The sequence below is a fragment of the Notamacropus eugenii genome, chromosome 6 (genome assembly GCF_028372415.1).
Source record: "Notamacropus eugenii isolate mMacEug1 chromosome 6, mMacEug1.pri_v2, whole genome shotgun sequence".
In the NCBI taxonomy this organism is placed as follows: Eukaryota; Metazoa; Chordata; class Mammalia; order Diprotodontia; family Macropodidae; genus Notamacropus; species Notamacropus eugenii.
The window spans coordinates 83,591,903-83,618,878 of record NC_092877.1 but is presented as its reverse complement, the minus strand read 5'-3'; the positions used below and the strand labels follow the sequence as shown (position 1 = coordinate 83,618,878).

At 34.8% G+C, this 26,976-nt stretch overlaps 1 pseudogene; it reads left to right on the top strand.

The window, feature by feature from the left end:
• The first annotated feature begins 20,480 nt into the window (after positions 1-20,480).
• LOC140510446 (heat shock cognate 71 kDa protein-like) lies at positions 20,481-22,603 on the top strand (annotated as a pseudogene).
• Positions 22,604-26,976: the final 4,373 nt, after the last annotated feature.

Below are 26,976 nucleotides of genomic sequence, written 5' to 3'. Positions count from 1 at the left end.
ATGTGGCACATTTTTTAAGCTTATTTGGTTCATGTCCAGATTACAAATGTAACAAGACAATGCAGTAAGTGTAACTTGCCTTCTGCAGAGCCTCCAATTTAAAATAGTTTGGTTCTCTTAGTGCTCTGTACACTTTAAGATGAAATCATCTTAATTGTATCCCTTAAGGAAATAGCTTTTATGTAAAATATTTACATTCTAGCCTCCTCTTGGTTTCCAAATATGCTATTCATAAAAGAGCTTTTTGTGTGCATGCTCCCATACGACCGACCATCAGAGAAGTTCAGAATTAGAGAACTGTGTTTCCTGCCAGGCTTGATATTCTGCCAGTGTGCTGCCAATAAACTTGGGTACTAAAGCTAATGTTATCCTGTTCTAGAATTACACTTTATTGTTTTTTGCAACAGTTGCCCAGGCATTAGTACAATACATGACAGTATTTTGGGTGAGTGCATCTTACCAGTCTATTTGTTTCTTGCTTTGAATAATATACATTTTGTTTCTTTATTAAGAAGATAATAGCCGAATTTTAATTGCTGAATATAGTACACATAGAATTCTTCAGAAAGAATGCAAAGCAATTTTCCACCTGTTAAAAAAGGTAATGATTCATTTAAAAAAATCAGTTGCAATGTGTTAGATCAAAGTACCAAGAGACTGCTAGTAGAAAAAAGAAAGTTTGAGCTGAAATCTAAAAAAAAAAATTAAAACTTTACATTTAATAAATTAATTTTAATAATTTTAAATGAAAGGATCATTATCCATGAACAACAATCACATAAAATCTGAAACCTTGGCAATTTTTCTTCTTTCTTTTTTTAAAAATAGAAATGATTGAAATAGAGAAGTTCTTTTGCATTATAAAAGACTTTTACTTTAAAGGCCATGTGCCATCACTCTCAGAGTAACAGTGAAAAGAAAATTCAGCAAGAAAATATAAACTTTTTAGTGTTCAAGCTTTAATGCAGCAGTTTATCATATCGGTGACGCTGGAATAAGCAATGAGATAGAAAGTCCTAAATGAAAGATAATTAACTCCTAGGTATCATCCTTTTGTTAGGGTGGTGGATAAAATATGATTTATTTTGGGAATTATAATTCATATTATCACTCCTGAGAAGACATGCCAATCAATTGCCCTATGACTCTAGTTCCTTTCCACATGACTTGCTATTCCCAAACACTTCCTTTGGGCCACAACATCCTTATATATGTTTTCTTCACTTGTAAGAAGCTAAGCACTTTGAGGGCATAGACAATCTTATTTTTCATTTTTTGCATTAATAATGCCTAACACAATGCATGTAATATGTATAGATAGAACTTTTCCTTTCTTTCTTCAATCATTTTTCTGCAGATAGATCTTGATATGAGGGCAGGATAGTAGAGTGAGAGAAACCTGGCCCTGCAAGTAGGAAGATCTATGTTCAAGTTCCATATCTGGTACAAACTAGTTGTACAAACCTAGAATAAAAAACCATTTACCCCCTCTAGGCTCTAGGTACCTTTATAAGACTTGAAGTTGCATAAAAGGTTCCATCAGTGGAAAGAGGTTTTTCCTCTAGAAGCTTCCTATTTCAATGAAATCACCAATCCAGACTCTGATCTCTCACCTGTATCATCAGAACCTGGTCTGTTTACAATCAATATGAAAATGCCTTTGAATTCCTGACCAAAGACCCACTGACCCTCTGATTGATTGAAGTAGTTACCTAGTGAGTATGTTGCATGTCAAGGGAAACTAGCAAGATGAAGGTAATATTTCCCATCACTTGAAATCCACCCCCCCCCCCCGACAACACACAATAGTTGACTGTGATTAGTATCTTCTTGGCAGAACATATTGCCAAATAATTATTTCATTGCCTAGATTTCAAGAAAATGGGATGATATGAAGCTAAAACTTCAGTGTTGAACGCACAACAATCTGGGGTCACTTCAACTGACATTTACATGCTACTTTACAATTTACAGAAATACTTTCACCACAAAAAAGACTACAAATATCATTGCTTTCATACAGATGAAGAAACTGAGGTTCAGTGATGTTGAGTAATTTGATCAATTTCCTGACAGTTAAGGTCACTGTGTAACACTGTATTTCTATTAGATTTATTTATATTAAATGTTTTTACTAGATGCATTCTTGTTTGCTACATACACGTGTGCATACTTATGTGTGTGTATATATGTACATATAGACACATGCATATGAATAGACATCCCTCTATATAGGTATATGTGTATGTACACATGTATGTATGTGTATACTCTCTCTCTCTATACACACACATCAGCACTGAAGAGGAATTTAGTCAATAACATATTTAGAGAGTGTTTATTGTGTTTCAAGTTTTATATGAAATGGAATATAAAGAAAATTGAAATCATGGCTAGTTTACTGGAGGGCCTTATGTTTGGGGGAAGAGTAATGATAATCCAAGTGATGAAGAGCTACTGATAGCAAAGGATGTTAGCTATAGCTAAGCCAATTTAATTACTCGAATGCCTTATTTTATGCGGTAGTTGTGTTTCTGAAATACTATACCATTTTCCTGGGTGCATTCCTTTTTTGTTCAAACTAAAATATATCTTTAATGCATCAAAGAAGCTTGCTACTTAAAAGAATCCTATAGTGAATCCTCCTACAAATCAGATTTTGCCCACAATTTGTTTTTCTTTTAAATCTAGTTTTTCTCTTATCCATTTCTTTATAATGAAATACTTTTATAAAATGTACATAGGGAAAATCAGAGCTTAAGACATTATTACTCATGGTTCTTTTTCTTAAAACATATTAGACTATAGAGTATGAGAGGTAGGTAGCAGGATGATAATGAATATAAATTGTTTTATGTCTCCATCCTTGCTCTTAGATCAAATAAAAGGCTTAATAAATTAAGGGTGGTAAAGTCCTTTGAAATAATGAAAAAAAAACTACCCAAGAAAGACTAAGTATTACTATGGAGAGCAACACAAATTATGGTTTTATGACTTGCAATTGTAATTATTTATTTAGTCTCTTCTCTAAACTGGTTGAAGGAAATGAAGCCAAGAGTTGTAATATATGGTACCATTAAGACTGACTACAATAAGCTTGCAGTGAATAAGTTATTTTAGTATGATAGAAAGTACACTATATATGAAATTTAAAAGGAGTCTTTATTTATATATGAGTTATTTTATGATTTACACAATTAATAACTATTTCTTCTACTTTTTAGTTTGGGTGAATTTTGTAATAACAACACATTAAATTATAAACATACAAATTGTCACAAATTGCCAATATTTCAATATAGCCAGCTGCATTTTATGCAGAACTGTTGAGGAATAAAATATAAGGGTTAGTTAGATATCCCATTAAATGGCATTATCATCTTTATTCTATATGGGTTACTAATTGCTAAATAATAATGCAATAAAATCTACATCACAAGTTATATTAAACAGAATTTAATCACCGATTATAAGGCACACTTTGCTCTGAGAGTGGCTCATAATTGTCGTGATGAATATTTTGTTCTAAAGGACTATGGCTTGAAAATTGGTTTAAGAGTTGGCTTACTCTGATCCTAATGACATCTATTTCCTAATAACAATCCTATTTATACATTCCTCATGTACGTTTCTACTCTAGGATATAGTTATTGATATTAAAAGAAATAACCTAATAAAGTATTTCTAAAAGCGTGTGCCTTGTTGACATCATCCTTATCATCGTCATTGTGACTCACAATGACAATATAACACTATAAAGTCAGGAAAGAACACACTATCTCTGTGTGTATACATACACACATACATATATAGACATGCATACACACGTATATGTAGCTTGATCCACTATAAAGTATGAAATATTTTCTCACTTGTGTCACATGAGTTACATTAGATGTACTGTGACGTTATGAACATTATGTTATGTCGTATAACAGCTGCTCTCTGCAGATGAAGATGCTCTTTGTACCTACATGATGGTCATTTTGACTTGTGCTCAATGGAGGTTATCCATTATTCTTGGCAACTTTGCCACTGTGGACAATAATGAAGATTGGTATTCACTAAGTTAACTGGCACTTACCAATATTTTTATCTCTTCATTACTCTCTAGGATGCATTCTTGACTCTGAAATTTCACTTTCCACAGAAACTTCTTCATGGGAGTTCACTCAATGCTTGTAATTCTCACACAGGACTTCAAACACTTCTCACACACTCCCCTATGCCCCGTGGCCTTGGTTTCTGGCTAGTTTCTCCTCCTGCTTTTACTTAAAGACTACACTCAGACTAAGCTTGTGTTCATTTCTCCCCAGGCTGCATTCCTGATTCTGGAATTTCTTTACCTCGGTATCCCATGCAGGTACTACATGCTTCTACTTGCTTTCATATTTTGTTTTCCAGTATTAGGATGAAAGCTCCTTGAGGGTGGGGGTTATTTTATTTGTGTGTGGGGTATTCTTCTTACTTAGTATAATGGCCGACACCGAACACACACACACACACACACACACACACACACACACACACACACACAAACACATACAAAATGATTTTTTGTTGAATTTATTTGACTCCATTTCTTCTTCCCCACCAGCAGAATCCTTCCTTGTCACAAAAAGTAGAGTGAAACAAAGCAAACAAGTGGAGAGTGTTTAAGGACATAAACTTCATTCTACCATACAGCACAGTGCCTGGCACTCAGGAGTCACTTAATAAGTATTTACTGACTGGTCGACCAGTAGAGCTACTCTCTACTTATGGGATGTGAGGGGCGCTCTGGACCTGGGCCCCCTGAGAGGACAGGAGACCCCAGAGAGTCTGGACCTGCTGACGTGGCTTTGCCACGGTGGCACTGGGGTGGCTCTACTGGGCTGGGCTCCACCCTCAGGGAGGAACTGGGGAGGAGCTTACCCGGAATAGGAGGGCGAGTTTTGGGGGATATAAGGCACAACATGGAAGGGAACGGGGGACTTCTGGCTGACTATCATGTAATAAAGGTGCTCTTATCCACCTCCGGAGTTCTGCCTGATAATTTCTCCCCCCAAACCCCAAAGGGGGGAGCCGGAGACATTCCGAAGACCCGTGGGCAGGGTAAGTTGATGTGATCAGGGCTCCGCCCCTAACAATGGGAGAAAGTAAAGTCTTAACATGAGCTTGATGGAGTCAAGATTGACTGCTGGGTTTATCTGATTTTATTATTATGAACTTATTTGATTGTTATTTAGTTTTTTATTAGTTTGGTCATCCTGTACATTGATTTCTTTTAGGCGTGTTTATTTCACTCTGTATCCACTCATACAGGTCTCCTATCTCTGAGTCCCACACATTTTGAGTATCTGGTTTGCTTGTAACATGTCTTAATAAAAGCAAATGCTGAACATACAAACAAAAAAAATCATTCCAGTTATTTGAATTGTTCAGTTAATGAGCCTGTAGGATAAATGGGATTTCATTGTATTCATTTATTGCATTAAAATAATAATTTTGCAATTATTAGGCTTCTTTCTTTTTGCTTTACACGTACATTTGTCTATATGTGCATGTATATACATACCTATGAATATATATATATATGCATATATATATTTACTCACATTTATGTGTGTATGTTTGTAAATCTATGTATATAAACACATACATACATATATTCAAACATACACATCCTTATATCTTTAAGACAGTATTGGTATTCGTACTTAAGATAATAATAGTGAAAGACATAGTTAAGTAGGCCAAATGCCATGTCCCTTTCCCATTTTTATCCTACTCTCACTTTCCCTTACATGATGACTGTGTAACTGACCTTGCTTGAGTATTTAATGGAGAATATGGGCCAATGACTCACTAAAATTTTCAATTAAATATTATGAGCACAATTGATTTTCAGTTATTCATAGCAGAGAATCAGTTTTGTAGATAATTTACTAGGTAAGACATCCACATACATCTATGATATCATCAATGCAAGTATTACTTCTGGCAAAGCAGATTGTGTGCTTAGAGTTCTCTTTTCAGAATAATATCCCTAAATAATTGAAGGAAACCCTTCATTTACATGGATGGTAATAAAAATAAACACCTAGTTACACAGGTAACACTAGCTACCCTAAATATTAGAAGATGATGTGCTGCAGTAGAAAAGCATACAGGATTTCTAGAGAATTCTGGTCCAAATCACAGCTTTGCTACTTCTTACCCACGTGACCTTGGGCATGTGGCTTAACCTTTTTGAACCCTAGTTTCTTATGTATAACATAATGGAATTGGACTAGATGTGCTTAAAGTAGATCTTTTCCAAAGTTAAATATGTAACCCTATAACTTATGATCTCTGCTGCTAATGACAATATTCTCATCTTAGCACACAATTTGGTTTTGAAGTAACTACATATATTATGCAAGTTTTGTTAATTTTGTGAGTGATAAACTTACTATATTGCTAAGCTGGATAGGTGAAATATATTTTAAATAACATTATTTGAATTTTCTTTTATTTGTAATAATATACCCAAAATTTCTTTAGATCTAATTGTTGGGAAGTGTTTCAAAGTATGTTTTTATACATTTTGCAAAATATTTCCCAATGCAATCTAAAATATTTGAACATTAATTAAAAACATTTGAGTTTGAAATTATCTCCCTCCCTCTCTTCTCCCATTCCTTGAGAAGGCAAGAAGTATAATATCAATTACACATGTGAAATCATGCAAAATATATTTGCATATTAGCTATGTTTCAAAAGAAAATATACAAACATAAATAAGAAAAATAATGGAAAAACAAAAGTATAATTCAATCTGCACTCAGAGTTTATCAGTTCTCTCTGGAAATGAACAGCATTTTTCATAATCGGTCCTTTGGATTTGTCTTGGATTGTTGTCTTGATCAGGGTAGCAAAGTCTTTTACAGTTGATTATCATTGCAATACTGCTATTAGTCCTTTCCCCTGGTTCTGCTCATTTTATTTTGTATCAATTCATATAAGTCATCTCAGGATTTTCTGAAACATCTTGCTTGTCATTTCTTATAGCACAACAGTATTCCAGCAAAATTATATAACACAATTTGTTCACTAATTCCCCAATTGTTGGGCATTCCCTTGATTTCTGATTCTTTGTCACCATAAAAAAGCTACTATAGTTTTTTTTCCTAAGAAAAAGTCCTTTTCCCTTTTCTTTTATCTCTTTGAGGCACAGATTTTATAGTTAATCTCAGGTTTTCCAAAGTCAGTCAACATTCAGCAAGAACTTATTAATCACTGTGTGCTAGGTACTATGCTAAGCACTGGGGAAACAAAGAAGGCAAAAACATGGTTCTGGTTCTTAAGGAGTAAAGTTGTAGAATGAGAAAAAATACGCGAATAGCTATGGACATAAAAACTATTTAGAAAATAGTTCAACATAATCTCAGAAAGAAGGCATTGGAAATGGCTGCATTGGAGATGGTCATATGGTGGGATATTTCAGTCATTGATGGGTATCCAATTAGCTTGCCCAGTACATAGCTACCTACTTAATCTACTGCTACTAGAAATTATACATACACACACACGTTTACATAAATATGTATTGCATATATTTATGCATATATGTGTATATAAACATTCTGGTTTTATTCTGTTGTTTTGTTCTTCGGTTTGGAAGAGGACCATTGACATCATGGGATAATATCTTGACTCACATGTGAATTGAATTTAAGTGAGTCAGAGTTGCGCAAAGTCATTAACCTCACTCTCTCTTCCCAGTGTCATCAAAGTCCAGAGGCAAGAAAAAAGCCCCATGAGTCACAAAGGCCCAGGATACAGTGGATGACCTTGGTGTCTTTGGTATCTGGCCAACCTCTAAGCACTCCACAATGCCTGCTTCAGCTACCTTCATTAATGTTGGAACAAATTGTTCTTATCTGCCATTCCGCTAAGGGAAGTTTTCACGTACTTGGTGTAGACATTCCCTTAAATATATATACATACATACAACATATGTGTATATACACACACAAACACACACATATGTATGTATATGTTCACACAAACATCATACACACATGTATTGCATATATAAACACACATGTATAGACATGTATGTACATAAACTCAAATACCTTGTTTCAATGCTTTTTGAGTATTTCCTTCCCTCAGGAGTCTGTATTGCTTTTCATGTTTCTTTTTAAAAGGCAAACTAACAAATATAGATGTAATGTAGGAGACATTTTTTTTGCTTCCTCAGCTCAGTAAACTTCCCATGGACCTAAGTTAATCCAGAATGGGGCTGTAGGGGAGGTGAGTAGAGTAAATTTTGGTATTTTTCAGCAAAAAACAAGAAGAACAATAAAAAAGATTTCATGACATTGTACTAACATCTCTCTCCTTAAGAAGATAAAAAGAGTATATGTATCTTGCAAACTATAAAGCTTCATATGAATGTTACATAGTAGTAGTAGTGGTGGTAGTGGTGGTTGTGGTGCTGGTAGGGAAAGGCACAGGGCTATGGCTTATAGTCTCTTTAGCACTGGAAGTTATATATTTCAGTGCCAATCAATGAGCACTGCCAAGTGGAACAAAAGGTTTCGGGGAGGAAAGAATGGGAATAGTGTATTATTAGGTTGGAAAGGTAGGTTAGAGACAAATAATAAAGGGTTTTATATTTCAAATCAAGGAATTTGTACTGTATCCCAGAGGCAATAGGAATACAAGTAGTAAATTCTCGAGCCCAAATTCAAAGACAGGTCCTCTGACTCAAGTCCAGTGCTAACTGTATTAGGCCATGAGTACTTTCCTATGCATTATTTCCTAGAGTCTTCATAAACTCTAAGGAAAATAGTCATCCCCATCTTATAGAAGATAAAACTGAGATCCAGTGGCTTACATGAGAAACTGAAAGCACTAAGTAACCATAGAGGTAACTGAGTTCAACTCCTTCACTTTACAGGAAGTGCTAGATATAAAACTGGAATGCAAGACTTCTAATGCTTGGTCCAGTATATTTTTTCCTAGATAGAAGAGAAATAAAGGAAAAAGAGAGGGAGAGGGAATGAGTCAGAAAGAAAAGGGGTAAAACAGAAAAGAGTAGAAAGAAAGGGGGGAAAGAGAGAAAAAAGGACGTGAACTGAGATTGTGGGGGAGAGACCTATAAAGAAGGTGTATAGATTCCCCTCATGGCTCCCTCTACTAGGTATAACAAGGTGATGGAGGTATACCCCTGAATAATCAAACAGGCATAAAGTATTGCTGCAACTTTTGGCAGTGTAAACCTAGGGCTGGTTTTGTCAGTCAGGGTAATTGATTTCTACTCTCCCCCACAGCTGAAAACATGCCCTGGACAGACCTTTATGTCAACGCCTCATTTCCTCTACATGAGATAGATAAAAGGCAGCTTCCTGTTTCTTTTCTGAAAATATGTTCCCCAACATTCCTTTTTTCCCTGAAAGAAGTTTAATATTACTCATCCAAAAAGTGATAGAGAGGACAGCCCACTGTTTGCTTATTGCCTTCTTACTCAACCTGATTCTTCGTTTTAAACCTGAAAGCTAATCAATACCCTGGGATGTGCTGCAGGTGTATTTTTAAGAAAGAAAAGCAATGAATGTGAGTGTGCCTAAAATTAAAAAAAAAAAGTGCTCATCAGTACATTTCAGTGACATTGGCAGCTGGATAGATGCCTTCTGAGCACATCAAATATTCCTGAGGCTCTGAGCCCAATAGGGCAATTGTGCTTAGCACAATCCTGGACTTTTCTCTTCATAAACTGTGAAAGGATCATATGAATATCTTGTCAGTTTTTCTGACAACAAACTTTCTTATATGCAAACCTGATTCTCTACTACAAGGTAACTGTTTAGCACAGTAAAGTTTCTCAAAGCATTAAATTTATTCTTAGGGAATAATTTATGCAGCAGGGACTACAGATCTCATTTTACACTGAGACAATTTCAGTTTTTTTTAACTTTTAAGAAAAAGAAATACTGTTTTATTTCCCTTTAACTTCAGGGTAGGAAAAAATAGGTCTTTAGTGTCAAAACAGCTAGATTCAAATGATGCTTCTAATATACCAGTATTTTGATCTTTGACAAGTCACTCAAATGACAAATATTCTTTCTTTGTCAAAATAGGTTATTTGTCCCAGCAAACCTCATGGAGATGATCTGAAGTTAGAACAGGGGGCATACCTTCACCTAATTTCATTTTCCAAGTATTAAGTAGCTACCAGGCACGACCCTAGGTGTTAGGCATACAATGATTAAAAAAAAATAAAAGAATTGTACCTTCAAAGAGCCCTCATGTTATAGAAGCTTTTTTTAAATTAAAAAAATGATAATCATAGAATGATAATATGTATCAGTTATTAATAATATGACCAAACGTAACAAAATCATGTCTCTAACTTGCTAGTCACATATCTTACTTGTGGGGCTATATTCCTTGCAAATAAAATATATTCAGTGAAAAAAATTATTGATGATGATGATGATGGTGGCAACAACAAAGGATGGATGGTAGAATACCTTCCAGACATATATATATATATATATATATATATATATATATATATATATATGTGTGTATATATATATATATATATATATATATATATACACACATATATTTGTAAATTTATATCCCTGTTTTGTATGGAGGGCAGCATATTACAGAACTCTACTGAGGGAAAAAAAAAGAAACTTCTACTAAAAAGGGCAGATACTGTGTATATACTGAGAAGGCCAGATAGAAAGATAACCTTAGCAGTGAATATTATTGCCCAATATCATCTATTTATAGAGAGGTAGGCTTTATGACCTCTTGAGAAAGTTAGTCTCTATTGAGGCAATATTACCAAGAAAAGGAAAAGAAAGCTATGAACAAAAGTGAAAAGTTCATGGGGTCATATATTTCAAGAAAGAAGGGAATCTTAGTGGTCCAATTTTCCCCATTTTAGAGACAAGGAAACTGAAGCGCAGAAAAGTTAAGAAACTTCCTCCCCTCCCCCCAATGCCATACAGGTAGTTAGCAACAGAGATTAAATCCATTGTCCTTTCCACTGTATCATGATGCCTCTAAAGTTCACTTAGCTGTAAGAAAACATTAAACCTATAAAGCTGAATATCTAGATTATTTGCAACTGTTTGTACTGTTTAGCACAATTCCTCCACATAGTAGGTGCTTAAGGAATGCAAGTTGACTGAATGGCTGTATCTTCGGTGTTCCAAATCGAACACACCTGGATATTCAATTACATAAGCATTTATAGAGGTTTTGCGTGCAAAATGTTGTTTAGATTCATGTGTGTAAATAAAAGCAAAAAATGTGTTGGGAACACTTTAAATGTGGCTGAGCCATCAATTGGTTATTGAATTGCCAGTAATTTACAAACTTGAAGAGAGGATAGCAGAGATGGGTGGTAGTATTATTGATTTAGTTGTTACTGGTAATGATGACCTTGATGGTGTTAATGATGTGTGTATGTATATATGTACATGTGCATATGTGTGCAAATGTGCATGCCTAAGCTTATAGCTAGCCTCTTGGAGAGGAATTATTTCTGTAGGTCAAACAAATTGATTTTTTATGGAATTCTTACGTTATATGACACCGATATGTATGACATATTTGTGATTAAAAGCACCCCAACTTTTTAAACTTTTTCTTTTAAATAGTGGTACACTCATACGGTAATAAATGAAGTAGTTTACTGGCTTTTGGTTTATGATCTATAGTGAATGAACAAAGTCTAACATGTTGCTCTTATAAACTTGAAGAAATTTAGAGTGAACTAAGGAAATGTTTCCTTTATAACTTGTTTCCTAAAAATTTCTTACACCAGTGTATTTCTCATGTATAATGAAACAAATATGCTACATACCTAAATTGTTCATGAGTACCTATTTTTTTAATTGTCAGTCTGACAAAGATTATCTTTCCTTAGAACAATACATAAATAGCAATAATACAGATGTGCATAAAAAAGCATTCACCAATTGCATGAATCAAGATCAATATTTATTGTATGTTGTGTTGTCGCTGTAACTTAAAGGACTGGGCAACTTATTCTCATGAAAATGACCACATGGAATGACAGAAATCCAGTTTTCATTGTACTTTTATGAAATCAAATAAATATTTCAACTTATTCAAACCCATGCTATTCTGACCCCTTCTGCAGTCACATTCAAAATCATAGGTACAGCAGATCAGATTTGTTGCAATACATGTGGGGACTCTAATGCTAACTCCAATTCTATATTATCTTACACCATTATATATATATATATATATACATATATATATATATATATATGTATATATATATATGTGTGTGTGTGTATGTATGTATGTATGTATCTCATATATGTGTGTATGTATTTGATACATATATCAGATCTCTCTGCCCCTTGGCAGAGATCCTCTGATCCTTGGCCCCTCAACCCTCTTCTTATTTGTTGACTTATAAGAATCTTACATAGCAATTAATATATTTTAAAAGCTTTCTTTTTGCAAACAGAGGATGTTTATGGTGATGACTTTTTTCAGTTTTGAATGCTGAAATTTATAAAGAGGATTCCATTTGCTTCTCAAATACAAATCGAGTTCTCCAATTTATGGTGACATCCAAAGATCAAAAGGGATAGTGTATCTGAAGTACATATGCCATTTCCTTACTTCTTTGCAGTTGTTCTTGCTGTGCTACTTGCTTGGAAGGCTATCTCCCAGTCTTTATCTACTCCCGACTCATTACACAAATGTGGGTACAGATCATACCTTCTCTGTGACACCTGATGTGAAAGCTCTGGAGAGTATTTATCTTGTCATTTCCAATGTCTTTTTTCACTTTCATTTGTTCTCTATTTTTTAACAATCTGTTGTATTCTTCCTTCTTTTCTAATTATTTCACATACATTAATTTTGTCTCTACAATTAGCATATAAACTCCCTCTGCACAAGAATCATGGTGCATCCTCCTTTTTTTTGTATAACTGTTATCATCCACTCTAGACTATTGCGAACTACCCATGCTCTCCATACTCTTCCCTTCTAATGAAGAATTCCAAGGAGCCCAGTTTGTTCCTTGACTCCAATGACACCCGATATAATGATGATTGAGTCTATAGGTTGCCAATCCAAATCTAACTTCCCCTATTTTTAACCATAAAATCATTAACTCATGTAATTTCAGAGTCTGATGAAAATGAGATGAAGGTTTTTTCAGAGAAGAGTGCAGAGAAGACTTGGGTTCATATGCCAGTTCTACTACTTTATACCTGTGTGAACTTGGTTAAACTCTCTTTTGGCTTTACATCTGGTTCTTAAACCTATGATCTCCCTCTAATATCATGTACTTCTTCTTCTTACTAAATGCATCAGTCTATTCTAGTCCATAGCATTTCCAGGTAAATATCTAGATTGTACTTGAAAACCTCTTTTGAAAGGAACTCATTACCTCACAAAGCAGACAACTGCTTTTCCATTGGCCCTAATTGTACTAACAATCATATATCTGTTAAAATCTCTATGAACACGAATTTTTTTGACACTTACCGTACCATAGTTCTCTACTGACCAACAAAGTGAGGAAGTAATATAGATACATACATACATATACACATGCATATATCTATGTAGATATATAATTGTAGATATACGTAGACATATAGATAGATACTGATATATTGATACACTATTTTTTGAGGGGAGTAGAATGTGAAAAACTTATGAATTATACTCAATTATTTTAAAAAGAACTTTGTCTTTGAAATTGACAACTGTTGTCTATGTGCTTCTTCCAAAGTACGTTTCTTTTCTGCATACTAAATAGGGGTAGGTACTTTTCCTAACATCTTCCTGGTGCCATTGGCTTTTTTACATATAAATATATCAGGTACTTAAGTGGTAGACTCTACATGTGGTAGTTACATAACCATTGTGGATTAAAAAATAAATTACCAGAAAGATGGCCACATATTTCTTTTATTTCATTCATTTGTTTTTCATCTCCCAGTTTCATCTACAAATATCGGGTGAACATTTTCACAGATACTTCTTAGAATCTCCATCTGCCTCTGAAGCTCAGCTCCATCTCCTACATGAGACCCTTCATAATGTCTGCAGTGATTAGCATGTTCTCCTCCTCCCTCCATATTATTTCATATTTAATTGATACATAGCTTGCATTTCCTCAAATGGACACATTGATTCTTTTGCAATGTAAATTACAAGAAGTAGTCTAACATTTTCTTGAAAGTCTTCAGTGGAGAGTGAATCAAACCGCCAACTCACTCTTACAGAGCTTGAATTCTTATTATTTTCCTTCATGGAAATGAAACTTTTTATCTGTGTAACTTCTACATAATTTTCCTGTATTTAGTCCCTTTATGCAAAAAGAAAAACTTAAATTCCACTTTCAGATGCCTTAATGAGAGCTATCATCTTTGTCCTCTTCCACAAGTCTTTTTTTTTTTTTGTCCTTCTGGTTAAATATTACTAATTCCTTCAGCCATTGCTCATATACTATGATCCTGAGGCCCTTCACTATGATGACTGCCCTTCTCTGAAAAGCATTATCTGTTAATGTCCATTTTAAAATTTGGCACCCAGAAGTGAATAGTAATCTAGAAGTGGCTTCACCAGGGTAAAGCTCAAATGGGATTACAACCTCCCTAGTTCTAGAAACTAGGCCTTTTGACAAGTCTAAGATTTCATTAACATTTATTTTGGCTTCCATATACCACTATCAACTCATATGCAACTTACTGTTTAAAAAAACCAATACGTTTTTTTTAGATGAACTTCTATATAGTTATGCATATGGTAGTTTATTTTTTGAAACATAAATGTAAGAATTTACACTTATTCTTTTAAAATTTCATCTTATAAGATACAAACTTACATTATAGCTTATAGATAATATCATAGATAATTTTGGATTCTGATTGTCATCCAATATTAATTATCCCTCCCAGCTTTGTGTCTTCTGAATTATTGATCCAATTGCTTGATAAAAATGTTAAACAGCATAGTCCCAAGCATATTTTTGGGGCATTCCATTAAAGATTTCCTTCCAACTAGCCAAAACAATAAAATAGAAATAACTTATGAATATATACCATATATATGGATATATGCATGATATGTGTGTTTATATGTATGTGTATGTATACATACACGCATACACACATATATATTTATGCGTATATATATGTGTGTGTGTGTATATATATATATATGTATATATATACATATATATATGTGTATATATATATATATATATATATATATATATATATATATATATATATATATAATTTTACTTAGGAGCAAATTGTGTGCCACAAAATAGTCAAGTGTAAAAAGAACAACTCATGGATTTTGTAATAAAAAAAAGCTGCACAAAGTTTTTTTTTCTATTTTTGTTAATCATTAAAAAGTCTTTGACTCAGATTTGTAAACATGGTTTATTCATTTACTTCAAAAATGTAAGAGCTACCCAAGTATAATGAAAATGCATCATCGAATCTTGTCATTTCTGTATTTGCAACATCTCATGCCACTCGTACAGTCTTTAGTCAGGCCCTCATTCCATCTGGCCTGGACAATTGCAATATTCTTTTAACTGATCCCTTTGCCTTTAAGTCTCTCCCTACTCCAATCCATAATCCACCTAGCTGTCAAAGTGATTTTTCTAAAGTATAAGTCTGATTACAAAATCTTCATTCTTAGTGAAGTCCATTGACTCCCTACTAATTTCAGGATCTAACATGAAGTTCTGCAGCATTTAATGCTCTTCTTGAACTTATTTTCCTACACACACACACACACACACACACACACACACACACACACACACACACCTCAAAATTAGTGAATTATTTGTAATTATTTGAACAGGGTGAGCTATTCCTCATTTTTATGTCTTTGCTTTGGCTATTCATAATACCTAGAATGCTCTCCTCCCTCAACTTCACTATTGGCTTCGTTAAATTCTTTCAAGGCTCAAATCCCATCTTCTGAAGGTGACTTTTCTAGGTCTCCACAATGACCAATGCATTTTCCTTTCCCATTGCATCCCATCTACTCTGTGTATATCTTGAATGCACATAATTATTTACAAGTTGGTTCCTATGGTATAAAATGCTGCTTGAGGGAAGGGATGTGATTTTTGCTTTTCCTTTATCCCTGTCATTTAACACAGTACCTGGATCATAGCAAATATTTTAAAAAGTTTTTTGATTGATTGGCTGTTTTTTTTTTCTAGAATTAAATCCATTATTGTCTCCTAAATAGTATAAATTTAGCTACCAAATTAAAATGGGGAATTGAACCAAAACATCTTATTAATCATTCTATGCACATTCATGATATTGATCTTTAAAATTCCACTGAAAAACAAATTAAGTAGTTCAATCATCTCACAGAATCTACCTCCAAAGGTATCCAAATGTCATTTGGACTCCCAAGTATAAAATTTCCAACCTAAAACAAGGACACCTAGTGAATTAAAGCTTCAAGCTTAAATAGGAAAATCACAGTCTCCTATTCTGTAAGGAGAGTAATTCTCTCAATAAAGAAAATATGTTATTGTAATTATTGCTTCACTTTCAAGGCATTTGATAACCATCCCTTTAATAATTTTTATGATTTTAGCAGGGATTAAAGTCAAGCTTCCTGGCACACATTTTTCAGACTCTGTTTCCTTCATTTCTTTTTAAATGGAAACTTTTTTTTTCCTTCTTCCTATATTATGGTAGCTCCCCAATTCTTTGTGTTCTTTGAGCACTGGCAGTAGCTCATCAATCACATGTAATGGTTTTTTGGTACCCAAGGATTGATTTATCTAGTACTGATGATCTACTCATAAGGCTGGCTAGGCAATTTTTGACTATCTCATTTAGTATCTTGGTTATCAAAGACATATTAACTTTCTTCATTATGTCCTCTGGCTAACTATAGCTTCTTTTGACGGAGGAAACAGAAGCAAAGATAGAGAACAGGTTTATTTTCTCTTCATCATCTATTATCCATTACATTCTAAGCAACATTCCCATCTTATTTTTATTCCAATAGAGATTCATCTTGCCCTTAAATTTCCTCACATTTTTACCTCAAATTAGGCTTCACCTTTATTTATTTTATTTATTTTTAAATTTATTTATTTAACGTTTAACATTCGTTTTCACAAAATTTTGGGTTCCAAATTTTCTCCCCATTTCTCCCCTCCCCCCACTCCAAAATTCTGAGCATTCTAATTGCCCCTATCACTGATCTGCCCTCTCTTCTATCATCCCTCCTTTCCCTTGTCCCCATCTTCTCCTTTGTCCTGTAGGGCCAGATAACTTTCTATACTCCATTACCTGTATTTCTTATTTCCTAGTAGCAAGAACAGTACTTGACAACTGTTCCTAAAATTTTGAGTTCCAGCTTCTCTTCATCCCTCCCTCCCCACCCTGTGGGAAGCAAGCAATTCAATATAGGCCATATCTGTGTAATTTTGCAAATGACTTCCATAACAGTCATGTTGTGTAAGACTAACTATATTTCCCTCCATCCTATCCTGCCCCCCATTGCTTCTGTTCTCTCTTTGGATCCTGTCCCTCCCCAAGAGTGTCGACCTCAAATTGCTCCCTCCTCCCCATGCCCTCCTTTCCATCATCCCCCCCCACCCTGCTTATGCTCTTCTCCCCCACTTTCATGTGTTGTAAGATAGGTTTTCATACCAATATGAGTGTGCATTTTATTCCTTCCTTTAGTTGAATGTGATGAGAGTAAGCTTCAGGTTTTTCTCTCATCTCCCCTCTTTTTCCCTCCACTGAAAAGTCTTTTGCTTGCCTCTTTTATGAGAGATAATTTTCCCCATTACATTTCTCCCTTTCTCCTCCCAATATATTTCTCTCTCACTGCTTAATGTCATTTTTTAAAGATATGATCCCATCCTATTCAATTCACTCTGTGCTGTGTGTGTGTGTGTAATTCCACCAACTACCCAGATACTGAAAAATTTCAAGAGCTACAAATATTGTCTTTGCATGTAGAAATGTAAACAGTTCAACTTTAGTAAGTTCCTTATGACTTCTCTTTGCTGTTTACGTTTTCATACTTCTCTTTATTCATGTGTTTGAAGGTCAAATTTTCTTTTCAGTTTTGGTTTTTTCATCAAGAATGCTTGAAAATCCTCTATTTCACTGAAAGACCATTTTTTTTCCCCCTGAAGTATTATAGTCAGTTTTGCTGGGTAGGTGATTCTTGGTTTTAGTCCTAGTTCCTTTGATTTCTGGAATATCATATTCCATGCCCTTCTATCCAGGCTTTACCTTTAGAACAAAATTCTTTTAGGATAGTACCCCATTTTAAAAACATTAATCCTCTATTATGTGCCCTTCTTTGCTTCATCTGAACATTTCCATTTATAATCTAATTTTGTTGGTATTATTCCTGTCCATTCATACCAATCACTAAGACAAATTCTTTTTCCTTCTCCCTTGAAATATTTTTTCTTTCTGTCTTCAACTTTCAATCTTGAAAAAAATCTCATCTCTTCCAAGCTTACTTCTCCTGGACAATTTGGCAATTAGATCTTACTTACTTTTTCAAGAATGGGGAACCTGTACTCTTGAGGACACGTGTGGCATTCTAGGTCCTCGAATAGTGCCCTTTGACTGAATCCAAGTTTTACAGAAGAAATACTTTTATAAAGCAGATTTGCTCTCTTAATTTGGATTCAGTCAAAGGTGTCACAGTTTTAGACTGCATGGACTGTGCCCTAACTTTCCTGGAGCATAGAGAAGAGTGATTCCACTGTACTAGAAGTGCAAATATTAGACACTTTATTCAGTTCACTGAAAAATTCACCTGGCTCTCTATTCTTAATATTTTATCTTCTACTTTGTAGAAGGTAACATGGAGAAATTATTGGATAAATGACTTCTGAGAGCATCTTCATTTCTGTGGGTATAATTTTCCTTATCATCTCTTTAGTTATCTTTTTTTCCCATCAGTATGGCAATATCCACTTCTAAATTCTCTTCAGCTAAAGCTTTTCCAGAGTGTAATAGACCACCTCAATATGTTATTGGTTACTTCTAACTAGAAGTCTTCAATGGAAGGTGAGATGACCACATGTAAGATATTTTTGGAAGCTATTTTAGTTCTGTTTAAATGGCTAGATGGCACCTGTAATCTTTTCGAATTCTGAAATTGTACGAGTTCTTTATAGTACTGAGTTTTAGGGCCTTACTTCTCTCACTGAGTAGTGATCTATTAGACATATTTCTTGACAATTCTGTGGTGGTGTCCTCATCTATAACATGATAAACAAGATACTTCTGAAATAAAAATCAGAGGATTGGATGAGGTTTTTGCAAAGTATCTGGTAAACATTACCCAGGTTTTATTTTTTTTTTTTAATTATCTTATGGGGAGGACTTTAGGATGAGAAAATGGATTGGATTACAAGTTAGGGAACAAATTCCTTTGTTTCATCTCAAAACTACCTAAGAAGTACCTGATTTAACAAAAATACCAAAAAGTTCAAAGTAGGACAGTGATATACTGACCCCCTGCAAAACTTCATATGAGAATATAGATGACAATTGGTAAAGCAGAAAATAATGTGTAAATAAGGAGGTCAGAATGAAGAAGTCTACCTGCAGATTACTTTTTTTTACAATGCTAACATTTTACTGAAGGTTGATAAGAAATTCATGACATACATGTAACAGAAGAATTTATCACTTTCTATTATAGAACTGATCACTCCCTTACTCCCATCAGTTTAGAGGCTCCCCATTTTAAGTAAGTGAGAGATAAGTAAGATAAAATTTAAGACAGAATAACTAAAATTGTTTAAACAAAGGAATAAAGCCATGTATCCTTTACATAGCCATAAATATACTATATTTCCTTAGAATCATCATTTTACAAATAAAATAGTGAAAAGGTAGTGGTGCAGGGTTAAAGCAAATTGTGTTTATGTTCAAAAATATAGATCCATGTCATGAAGAATGAGCATTATACATTCATGTATATAACTATAAACATGCACATTCAAATTACATTTAGCCAGCCCCAGTTTTTTACACAATTGTCCTTATCAATAGAAGGAATTTGTGAAAACTGGTCAGGATACTGTACTATAGGATCTAGCCACGGAACAACTCAAAGCTAACTATGTCACCTGGCCATTGAACCAGAAAGCTCTTCTGTATCACAATCTGAGCTAACTGAGATAACAAGCATTTATTTGAATCTGCAGTTATCATTTTACATTAAGGGAACCTACATTATGTAGCAGAAAAGTAAAGGTATAATTATCTTTCTTCCTTGTATAAGATAAAATTAGGTTGCAAATATCCTTTGAGAAAAAAACAAATCTATATAGGACTCTCTTTTTGAAGATACCTGCATAAAAAAGATACATTAATAGGGGTCTACTCAGTGTAGCAGCAGCCCTTTTTTCTCCACAGTGGTCACCTATGACCCCTGATTCCCCAGCAACCATGTTGAAGGGACCTGCAGTTCATTGATCTTGGCACCACTTACTTCTGTATGGGAGTCTTCCAACATGGGAAAGTGGAGATCATTGCTGATGACCAAGGAAACAGGACCACTCCCAGATATGTCACCTTCACCAACATAGAAAGTTTAATCTCTGATACTGAAAAGTATCAAGTTTCAATGAACCTCACCAACACAGTTTTTGATGCCAAATGTCTGATGGGTCACAGATTTGATGATTTAGTTGTACATGAAGCACTGGTCTTTTATGGTAGTGAATGATACAGGCAGGCCTAAGGTCCAAGTGGAGTACAAAGGGGAGACCAAAAGTTTCTATCCAGAAGAAGTATCTTCTATGGTCTTGACCAAGATGAAAGAAATTGCTGAAGCTTACCTTGGGAAGACTGTCACAAATGCTGCAGTCACAGTACCGGCCTATTTCAATGATTCCCAACATCAGGTCACTAAAGGTGCTGGAGCCATCACTGGTATCAATGTGCTCTGAATCATCAATGAGCCAATTGCTACTGGTATTGCATATGGCTTGGACAAAAAGGATTATACAGAAAGAAAAGTGTTGATCTTTGACCTTGGAGGTGGTACTTTTGAAGTCTCCATTCTTACCACTGAAGATGGCATCTTTGAGGTCAAGTCCACTGCTGGGGACACTCACTTGGGTAGGGAGGACTTTGACAACCAAATGGTCAACCATTTCATTGCTGAGTTCAAGCAAAAGCACAAGAAGGACATCAGTGAGAACAAGAGGGCTGTTCATCATCTTCACACCACTTTTGAACATGCAAAACACACCCTCTCTTCTAGTACCCAGGCCAGTATTGAGATTGACTCCCTCTATGAAGGTATCGACTTATACATCAATCACTCGAGACTGTTTCAAAGGGCTGAATGCTGATCTCTTCTGTGGCATACTGGACCCTGTGGAAAAGACCTTAAGAGATGCCAAGCTAAATAAATCAGAGATTTATGACATAGTCCTGGTAGTTGGTTCCACTCGAATTCCCCAAATCCAGAAGCTTCTGCAAAACTTCTTCAATGGCAAGGAGCTCAACAAGAGAATCAATTTTGATGAAGGTTTTGCTTATGGCGCAGCTGTCCAGGATGCCATTTTGTCTGGAGATAAATCTGAGAATGTGCAGGACTTGTTGCTGTTGGATGTCACTCCTCTTTCCCTTGGAATTGAAACTGCTGGTGGAGTTATGACTATTCTGATCAAATGTAATACCACCAACCCCACCAAGCAGACACAGACTTTTCCCACCTATTCGGACAACCAACCTGGTGTGCTTATTCAGGTTTATGATGGTGAGAAGGCAATGACAAAGGATAACAACCTGCTTGGCAAATTTGAGCTCACAGGAATCCCCCTAGCACCCAGAAATGCTCCTCAGATTGAAGTGACATTTGACATTGATGCAAATGGCATTCTCAATGTTTCTGCTGTGGATAAGAGCACAGGAAAGGAGAACAAGATCACCATCACCAATGATAAAGGACGTCTGAGCAAGGAAGACATTGAGCATATGGTCCAGGAGCCTGAGAAATACAAGGCTGAGGATGAGAAGCAGAGAGACAAGGCGTCTTCCAAGAATTCTCTTGAATCTTACGCTTTCAATATGAAGGTTAACATGGAGCATGAAAACCTGCAAAGCAAAATTGGTGATGAAGACAAACAGAAGATTCTTGACAAATGTAATGAAATAATCAACTGGCTGGATAAGAACCAGACTTCTGAGAAGCAAGAATTTGAGCATCTGCAGAAAGAACTGGAGAAGGTCTGCAACCCCATCATTACCAAGCTGTACCAGAGTGCAAGGGGAATGCCAGGTGGATTCCCAGAGGGTGGAGCAGCCCCATCTGGAGGTGCTTCTTCTGGACCCACCATTGAAGAGGTGGACTAAACAGCAGAAGAAAGAGCATTCCACTCAGCTTTCCAAAAATTGAAGGACTCAGAATTTGTAGCCAAGGCAGAAGCAGTTTAAAAGTAACATTTAAGCTACTGTGTAAATCTGGGCATTCTGAATACTTGAATGTGTGCAGAGGGAGAGAAGTGAAAAACATTGCACTTTATCAGTAGTGTGAACAAGTGGAAATGCAATTCTTGTCCTGGAGAAAAAAACTATTTAAAATTGGTACCATATAAGAAAAAAGATACATTAATAGAGAAAGAAGGCATGCAATGCAAGTGGGCTGACAATTTAATTTTTTTTTTTTCTATACAGTACTGTAGCTATCCTTTCTTTTGGTCGTAATACTTGAAATTAAAAGAAAAAATCTAAAAATCTTCTATCTTTGACTGAGTTTTAAGATTATAAGAATGCTATTAAAATAGATTCAGAACATTTTATTAAATTAAAAGTAATTATAATAAACACTCTGAATTCCAACTTTCTCAATTCTAACTTAGCATGCTAACCTGAAGGGCTATGTTGACCAATGGCCATCACACACACACACATACACACACACATTATTTATTTGATTTCAATGCACTCGTTTGCATGTTCAGTAAATATTTATATTGCTGGAAGGATATGAACAATCCTCTAGTATAGTAAAGAAAGGAAAAACTATTTAAAATATCCTTCATTTACCAGTTATGAACAAATTAAAGAAACTTAATGTACACGTAGTGCAATACTTGGCAACCTTGCCCTTGCACTATCCATGATTCAGCTCATTTAAGCCTTAAAGAGCATTCAGATGTCTTCATATCTGAAGGCAATGACAATTCCCTAGTGGAATAAGTTCAGTTACCCCAGCTTAATTCCTTGTGAAGCAAAGTGCAAACTTTCCTTCTATTTGCCTTTAGCTCTTTGTATTTAAAACAGCAACGTTCACAGCCAATTGACCTCAAAGTTTTGTTATAAAAAAGGAAGTACATTTTAAAAAGTTTTACCTAGGGAATGGATAGAATTACTCTAATAGAGGGAAACTTGACTATCGACTTTTAGACTAAAAACTAAGGGGAAGGAAGGCTGAAGGGTAAGAAGGAACAGGAGGAGTATATTGGGCCTGTTTCAACCTATGGTCCTAGAAAACTGCTTATAGGGGATTATTAGTTGTATACCCATGCAAATTTTAGTAATGAATTGATGACTTCATCCCTTTGTACTTATTAGCTCCAGTGATTAAATATCACTAAAGCTCTTAAGTGAAACCGTGAGATTTGAAAATCTTCAACACATCAAGGTCCTACTTTCAACCTTTGGGAGATTCTAGGAAAGAAGTTGAGATAAAGGATTGAAAATGAAAATGCTAACGATTAAAATATCTTTTCATTTATATTTGTTATACTAAATTAATTCCTGAAAGCAATTTAATCTTTTAAATATAATTCCACAGAGGAAAGTAGTCAGGTCAATAGTACTGACCTCTTTGATTTCTGTGTTAAGAGGAGGCCTACAGATCACAGCAGTGTGGCTCCTTCATTTGAAATGCCACAGTATAGTTGGTTGGAGAATGTCATTAGAAAGACTGTCTAGAAGGGGACAGATCTCATAACAAAACCATTAGCAATATTTAATTTCATCTCCTGAATAAGGATGTACTGAATTGATTACTACATTAAGTGGACTTGCAGAATGAAAGCAAAGACATCTGCCAACTTTGTGATTCAATAATGGAAAGAAAGTTACTGGATCATTTGGTAAGGGGATTCATTCATAGTTTGGCTATGTTTGGGTTGCAGGATCCCTGGGTCCTTTCTAGTCTAGGATTCTAATTCAAATCTTAGTTTGGAGGATCCTCATTCAACTAACAGCTCTGTCACTTACTAGCTATAGAACCTTGGGTAAGTCACTTAATATTAGGGGGACTTAATTTCCTTAATTTCCTCATCTATAAAATGAGTCAGGTGAATGGAATGTCTCTTAAGTTTCTTTCCATAAATAGGAATATAATACTCTTTCTCAACACTTGTTTATGGGTCAGGGGAGGGAATCTCTGTTCTGCTTTTCTTTTTTTAAATCTGTCAGGCACACATTTATTTATATATAAGCAAGTATGCTGCCACAGTTCTTTACACTTCCTTAGTCCTCCAACTTAAGCAACACTCACCTCATACTTTACAGTAATCATATTGTGTTCATCCTTCATTGCTGAAGAAGACTATGCCATTGGAGAAATAATGACATGACTTGCACTTGACTTTGTTCTGAGAGAGAGGGCTGTGCAGGTCACCAGTCTCACTTCTGCTCCAGAACCATCTGAATCCAGTGACCAGATATTCATCAGGATGACTGAAGATGACCCAGGATAAGGCAGTTGGGGTTATGTGACTTGCCCAAGGTCACACAGCTAGTGAGTGTCAAGTGTTTGAGGTGAGATTTGAACTCAGGTCCTCCTGATTCCTGCACTGGTGCTCTATCCATTGCACCACCTAGCTGCCCACAGTAATCCTAACACAACAGATGAAGGAAAGGTATAGCAATGAAAAGAAAAAAAAAAGTATGGTTTTGTAGAGTTTCAAAAAAATTGCTAAAGTTGACTAGAAAGATGTGGGTCCACCCTTTCTACAATTCTAGAAAGAAGATTAAATTTACTATAACCACATCCTTGGTACAGTCTTCTGATTCCTACTTCTTGGAAGATTAAAGATAATCTCTAGCTAGATTTGGTTCTCCATTCAAGAGAATTACACAACTAATTCATAATTTCTATAACACAACAAAGACCATTTTGCCACAGGCATTCACTTTATGGTAAGTAATTTCCTGACATGTTACTTAAAACACATAGCCCCAAAAGGCAATGTAAAGTACTTCTTATACAATGTAACATGTCCATGAGCATTCGTTATAATTAAATAAAATCCTTAGATAAATTTTGCAGAGTTCCAAATTGTCAGATTCCCTGTTGTGGGCGAAGAGAATACAAATTTGACATACATCAGTGGGGTGTATTGTGACAAATATGGCATTTTAGGATGTAGAAATGCTGAATTTCAGGATGCGAAATTAATCTTTAAATGACATACCTGCTTACAATTTTAAGAACCAAATAACTAATACTTTTTAGATAAAACACAATTATAGTTAGTCATTTATTGTATTTCATCATTTTCATTACTCATACATATCAAATTTAACCAATCACTCTTATTAGAGTAACTGAATTTAAATGAAAAGGATATAATGTTCTATTTTACTGAATTTCAAATGGAAGTGTAATAGTTATTAATATTTTTCTGAGGTCTCATAATCATCTGGTAGCATGAGATAACACTTTTAAAAATTAAATTCACAAATTTATCATTACAACTTATTCATTTTGTTTTTATATTATTGATCTTTAAGTTTATATATATATATATGTATATATATATAATATTAGTTTCTTAAGATTTGCTATTATTTTCATGGTTATTTTTCCCCCTTTATGGTAATGATATCTTTTACTTGCATTAATTAGAAATACACATGTAGTATGACTTTAGAGATATTTAAATACATTCCTTCTAAATGTACTTCTTTTCATTTGATCTCAGAAAAAACAACTTTTGCTTTTTTCTAAAAGTATGTCAATGTTTGCAAGTACTTTATATGCACCACTGAGGAATTCTAATACAAGTGAGACAATGGACTTTCATTTAATTAGATCTAACCGTGGAATAACACAGGAACTCCAAATATCTTAGAGATTATTGACCTCCCTCTATTCATATTTTTCCTCTTCCTTTAATGATCCCTCTTCTAATTCTCTCCCTCCTTTCCATTTTGAAAACAATTTTACATTAAAAATTCACTTCCATAAAGCATTTTCTATTGTTTTTGGACCTTGTCTGTCTTCATTTCAGTGACTCCTCCTTCTCTAGGTATTCTTATGTTACACTTAGCTGTCTGGGATCGACAATTGGGCCAAACTAGGCTAATATGTCATGCTACATTTTTTTTCCTCCTCTTCCCCTCATCAAAACTTCCCTTATCTGTTTTGTATTCCTTTAAGGATCTAATCTAAAATAGCTCCTGAGATATACTAATTTACATGAAGTCGGTCATGGCTGCCAAGGAATTGTAATTTTATACTTTCCAGTTATACTATATAAATATTGACCCGGATATTCAACATTTTAACCCAACAGGATGGGGGAATGTGAATAGATGAGAATTTTGAAAACTGGTTTCAGATAGGGGCTAGAAGGAAGATAATTAGATGGCAGAGATAGGGACATCATACCATATATGCTGTCTTATATACTTCCCTGAGGATTCACTGACCTCTATTCATCAGGCCAGATCATGGATTAAGTCATTGGTATAGTCTTGAGAAATGACAGATCATTAAAGCTACCTGCCTCAGACAACTCCTAAAGTGAAGCCCAAAAGCCACTGAAAAGTTAAATAAAATCAAATTCAATTATTATGCAACTGCCTTATGGAGGCAAAGTGTTTTCTGGATGCAGAAAATGCAGCAATCATTTACTGTGATATGGAGGAGTTACAGTGCTGTAGGGAGGACCCCAAAAGGATAGAATCACAA